This window comes from Pteropus vampyrus, unplaced genomic scaffold, assembly GCF_000151845.1.
Source record: "Pteropus vampyrus isolate Shadow unplaced genomic scaffold, Pvam_2.0 Scaffold386, whole genome shotgun sequence".
Lineage (NCBI taxonomy): Eukaryota > Metazoa > Chordata > Mammalia > Chiroptera > Pteropodidae > Pteropus > Pteropus vampyrus.
In genome coordinates this window covers 81802-87153 of record NW_011889167.1, presented here as the reverse complement: position 1 = coordinate 87153, position 5352 = coordinate 81802, and the positions used below count along the sequence as shown (strand labels likewise).

The 5352-nt window shown below is 47.2% G+C and overlaps 1 pseudogene; it reads right to left on the bottom strand.

The window, feature by feature from the left end:
• Positions 1-4899: 4899 nt before the first annotated feature.
• LOC111731580 lies at positions 4900-5018 on the bottom strand (annotated as a pseudogene).
• Between the last annotated feature and the right edge of the window lie 334 nt (positions 5019-5352).

Here is a 5352-nt window from a genome sequence, read left to right as displayed (position 1 = left end):
GTGGTGTGATTTTGCAGCAGGGGCTTAACTACTCCGTGCCTCAGTTTCCCCTTTAAAGTGACATGGATAATGCCGATATCTTCCTTAGGGGAGGGCTGCAGGACTGGGGTTCAGCCCGGTGCCCGACGCGGAGCACGCGCTCGGAAGTTAGTTATGGGTGCTGACGCGGTTACTACTGTGTTTTCTAATCTTCTGGAATATCAATTAATGCCAATATTACTGCCCAGTCCGGCTCCTCCAAAGTTCTGGCCTGCAGCAGATTGTAAAGTATAAACTGGCCAACTGCTGGTCAAATTGGCTGGTCAGTATATGGACGAAGAGAGAAGCTTAGGAATGACAAGGACCAAAATGTTGCTTCTAGGCCTTCGGGTAACACAGTTTCCTCTCTCACCTGCTGACCTTGAGTTGGGTTTGTCTTAATCCCCGTCCTCTTTGTGAGGAGCGCCCTTGGCTTCATAGTGTGACATGGTTCTGGGGTCTAGGGTATAACCAGCTTTCCGTCGATGGCCCTCGGTGCTGCAGCGGGTTCACCCCGGTAATGGCAGAACATAGTGTGTGACCGTTCCCAGTGAACGACTGGAGCTCACTGGTTTTCTGGGCGGGTGTGAGCACTGGCCGAGGCTGCTCCCCAGAAAGCACTCTCGGTGCGTGTCTGCACCCACTGAATGCAGAGAGGAGACCGTGTTGATGCACGTACACCTTCCAGACTGTCCTCTGTCGCATCTGTATTTATGGGTCCATTCCTTTAAAGAAAAGGCTGTAGATGTGTATTGCTACCTCATGGTTATACAGTTGTTCCAACTCACTTGGTCATGGTCATGGGCAAGCTATGCATCCCACAGACCTCGCTGCAAATCTGACAGGCTTGCTATTGCACATAATTTATGTATTACCTTTAAATTAGTTTATCCCATTTAATGAACTATTTTTAAACAATTTATTTTAAAAAGCACTTGCTTATTAAAATATTGGCATATCTCAGTGGGTCTGAAGCACTAAAACCAAACAGATGTCACCATCACAAAGCTCCCTGTGACTTTCACAAAGCAGACCTCACCTACAGGAATGTTTGCTGGATAGAAGCTCGATTTTAGACTTTCCTTCTGAAATCTTTGAAGACAGGGGATTGCTTTACCCAAAATTGCTTTGTCGAAATGATTAGGTTGATTCATTTTTTATGAAGAATTAAATAAGAGTAATGATCAGGGCTGATTTATGATTCTACTAGTTTTTTTTCTTTTTAATCTTATAAAGGAACATTAAGCAGTGTGGGTGGGGGCAGGTAAGGCATCAGGTTTAAGAAATAATTGTCAGGAAGCCTTGTGAGCGTCAGTTCAGAGTGTGGAATCTGACTTCAGGTTTGACTTTGCATGACAACACCAGCTCTTCACAGTGAATGTGTCATCTTTAAAAGGTACCTTGAGGAATTAGCGTGACAGCTGGCCTGAAATGCACATGATCATTTACATATTGTTTCCCAGGAGCATTGGCCTTAAACGTGCCATTTATTGGATATTATTTTGGCCTCTGATTTATGACAGCCAGCAGTACCATGGAGCCTAAAATATTTCAGAAACAAAAATTTAGCTTTTCACTATTTTGTATTTTCCTTAAGAATCTAAGCAGTTATGCACTGGAAAGCTTCAGTTAGGCCTGAGACGGAGGGTGACAGCAGGAAACCGTGACAGATCTGGAGGTGTGAGTCCTGAATTTGGGGGAACTCATTGACATGCAAAGGTGTACTCCAGAGGGCCGACTTGCCTCTACGCTAATGCCGTTTTTACCCATGCACTGTATTATCTAATTCAATCACCGTTTCTTGTTATTTTTACAAACTAAGACCGAGAGTCCTATATTTTCAATTATGAACATTTTGATTACAGCTTCATTCTAACTAATTCAGTCTGAAGAGAATGCAATTATTATGGTGATTTACATACAATATGCTAAGTTAACACAGCTAATGAGTGAAAGCATAATATTCTTTCTATTCATTCCTGGAAAAATATTGTGCTAAGCATTCTTTCAAAGAGAAGATCACATCATTTGCCAGCATTTTGTCTTCCTACAAGCAGAGACCTGGTGTCCAGCCATTTCCTGCGCCGTTGAGGTGGAATGGCTCGCATTTTGGCCATCTCGTCCCTCTGGCCAGCTTCGGGCGTGGGGAGTGGGGGGCGGGAACGGAAACCATCTTCATTTTAATTAGATGTGGTGCTTTCTCCTTTCTCTGCGTCTTTAGTGGAGGATTCTGTATTTTCTAATTTCAGAGGCTGGTTAACACCTTAAGCATTACTAATTACTGCAGTTTATTTCATGTGTGTCGCAATAGTGTAGTTAGATAATTACAGCTTTCTCATTAGCTCCACGTAGAGAGTAATGAATCAACACATCCCTTTGATCAAAAGCACATCTAAGTTTACCGTCTGAGAAGAAAAGTGTTATTGTGTCACCGAAAGTCACTATAATTTTCCCAAGAAACAAATTGGTTGGAATTGTCTAGCACCGGGGAAAAACGCTTGATGAATGATGCCGGTTGATCAGGGACAAGCGGAGGAGAGCTCTGGTTGCCTGGCAACCTGACATTGTTCTGCGATTTCTTCTGGTATATTTATCCAGTAAACTAGAAAATTCTGTTTTGTTAAAGAATGTTTTTAGTCAGTGCACAAATAGACCATAACTAATTGAGATTTTATGTATTGTGGATAAAAAATGATCCTGCTTACCTTCCCATTGTGTTTAGATAACAGAAATACAAAGGGAAAGCACATTCTGCCTTAATTTTTTTATTTTCTGTAAAAAGATGTTTATTTTCACATTAATTTATTTCTACCACATGATTACAACTTGTTTATCTCCTAGGTAGTCAGATTATCAGGAGTGTGTGTGTCTGTGTGAGTGTGTATTTATTCACATTTTTTCAGTAAGAGCCAGAAATAGGGCTTGAACTGAGATGAAGTCTTCAAAAATCCTGGTTCCGTTTGAACCGACGGTTTCCCAAATCCGCGGCGGCGTGGGCGTCCAGTGCGATGCTGCTGGGCGAGCGGTTGGGGATATCGCAGGATTGAATCTGGCAAGTACGTAAGTGCACTCCGTCCTTGACCGGGTTCCTCCGCTGGGGGCCTCGTCACGCCCTCCTTTTGGTGTCTGGGCGCATCATTTCCCTGTAGGTTTCAGGCACTGGCTCTGCAGGGCCGTTGGCTGCCGACCTTCTTGGTGACCTCTTCGTGACTCTAGGGACAATGTACACTTTTCCCAATTCAGCCTACGAATTTCAGTGTGAGTCACACTTCCCCTGTCAGATCGTAAAATCCTTGAGGGCACAGGCCCCATTTTTGGCATCTCGCAAACCCTACAGTGCCTGGCCCCCTGGTGCTCGAATGTGCTGGCTGTCATCGGTCCTGGCTGCACGTCCGCTGACTGCTGCGTGTGTGACCTTGGCCAGGTCATTTTAGCCTCTCTGTGACTGCTCTTTTCCACAGAGATGGGTCGTGGTCACACCCAGCTCCGGAGGTGTCAGTCAGGGCGACCTGTGCAGACAGCGTAGTGCACTCGCTAAGCGCCCAGGAATCCGGCTTTCACTGTGATGATACGTCTTGTCCTTTCACCCCACGGTGGGTAAGGACAGAGTTGGGTGTGTGTGTGTGTGTGTGTGTGTGTGTGTGTGTGTGTGTCCTTGTGTACGTGCATAAATGCGAGCTGTGAGCAATGGCGCATTCGCACAGGTGGTTGTTGACACCTACACCCGTTACACGCACGCGTGCTGCTGCTGGTGTCCATCTGGCACATCTGAACGCCCTCGGAGGAGCTGTTCTAGGCTTGGCAGAATGAGAGCCACCTGAAGAGCTTCTAAGTGCCGAGCAGGACTAGCCACTCTGGGCTCCCTGGGGGTGGGCAGTGGGTTTCCTGCTGGGCACCTCCAGGGCTGAGAACCAGCAGCCTCTCCGAGTTGCCCGCCAAGGCCTCGCTGGCCTGAGGCACCGACTCAGTTACCTTCCTGTCACAGAAGCTTTGGCGAGCCCCCGAGGATTTTCTTCCGAACTCTGGTGACGTAAACAGCGCTTTCGTCCCCGAAGCTCTCACATATGCGCATCATTTCATTCTTTAGTCGAATGCCTCTGTGAAGATGGTAGGAAAGAAGTATTTATCCTGATTTTGCAGACAAATGAAGTGAGCCATACCAAAATTAAATGACTTGATGAGATTCATACATTCGAACAGCCCCAGATATTAGGGTTCCTGTGACTTTCGAGTTCTGGATGTTTCTCTGTTTCGCTCTGAGATTTCAAAGGAGGGAGGGAGAGTTCTTGTTTTTGGATTAATTGTGGAAGAAAGAGCCATGTAGGCGAGAACTCCTACCTTTCTTGTGATTATGCATCGCCGTGAGAAGCCCATTTTCTTTGGCTAAGGACGAGGTACCGTCGTCTGTTTCGGACCCAAACCGATGTCCCTTGCACTGAGCCCGACCTTCACGTGTGTTTTGTTCGGCCCGAGGAGTGTTTCAGAACTATTTCTGCCAATACGTAAAAACTGGAGAAGTCACATAAGAAATTGATGTTTCTGACTCGTCTTGAAAAATGTGATATTCCCGCACTGTGAGACTGGATGCCCAGGTGGCAGAGAGTAGCGTGGCTGGAGCCGGGTGTCCCTTCGAGTCACGGTTCCTCCTGTGACTTCCCCGGGTGAAGCCTGACCTCCTGTTTCACTAGGATTTTTTTCTTTTACGTAGGTCATTCTCAAATGGGGCCACTGAAGGGAGTTTATTTATTTCTTTATTTTAATTTTTAAAATTTTTTTATTTTTATTTTTTTTTAGACGAGGCAACCCTTGGTCGACCTCACAGATTGCAAGGATCTTGTCAGCTTAGAATGCCTTATTATTATTTTTTTAAATTATTTTTTACGCCTACAGCACCTGGTCTTCCTGGGTGGTCTCCCATCCAAGTACTAACCAGGCCCCACCCTGCTTAGCTTCCGAGATCAGCTGGGATCCGACTCGGTCAGGGTGGCGTGGCTGGAGACTGAAGGGCGTTTAAAGGGGCCACATCGCCTTAGACAGGGTGCGGGGAGCCCAGTGGCCAGCTGCAGCCCCCTGCAGTTCTTATGAGGAGGAGGGGGGAGCAGCAGTGACCTTGGGGAGGGCTGCCGCCGGGACCCTCCGGTTGGGCTGGGAACGCAGCCCGTGCCCAGGCCCCTCCCACCCGGGACCTCCTGGTCATCGCTCCGAGTGGCCAGTGCGTCTTGGTCCAGCCGGGCTGCAGAGGTCAGTCTTCTCCTCACAGAGCGGGGTAGAGGAAGGTGGGGGATGGGCCTGGGTCTGCTGGGTTCGCGATGATTCTTAATGAAGAACCCCCGG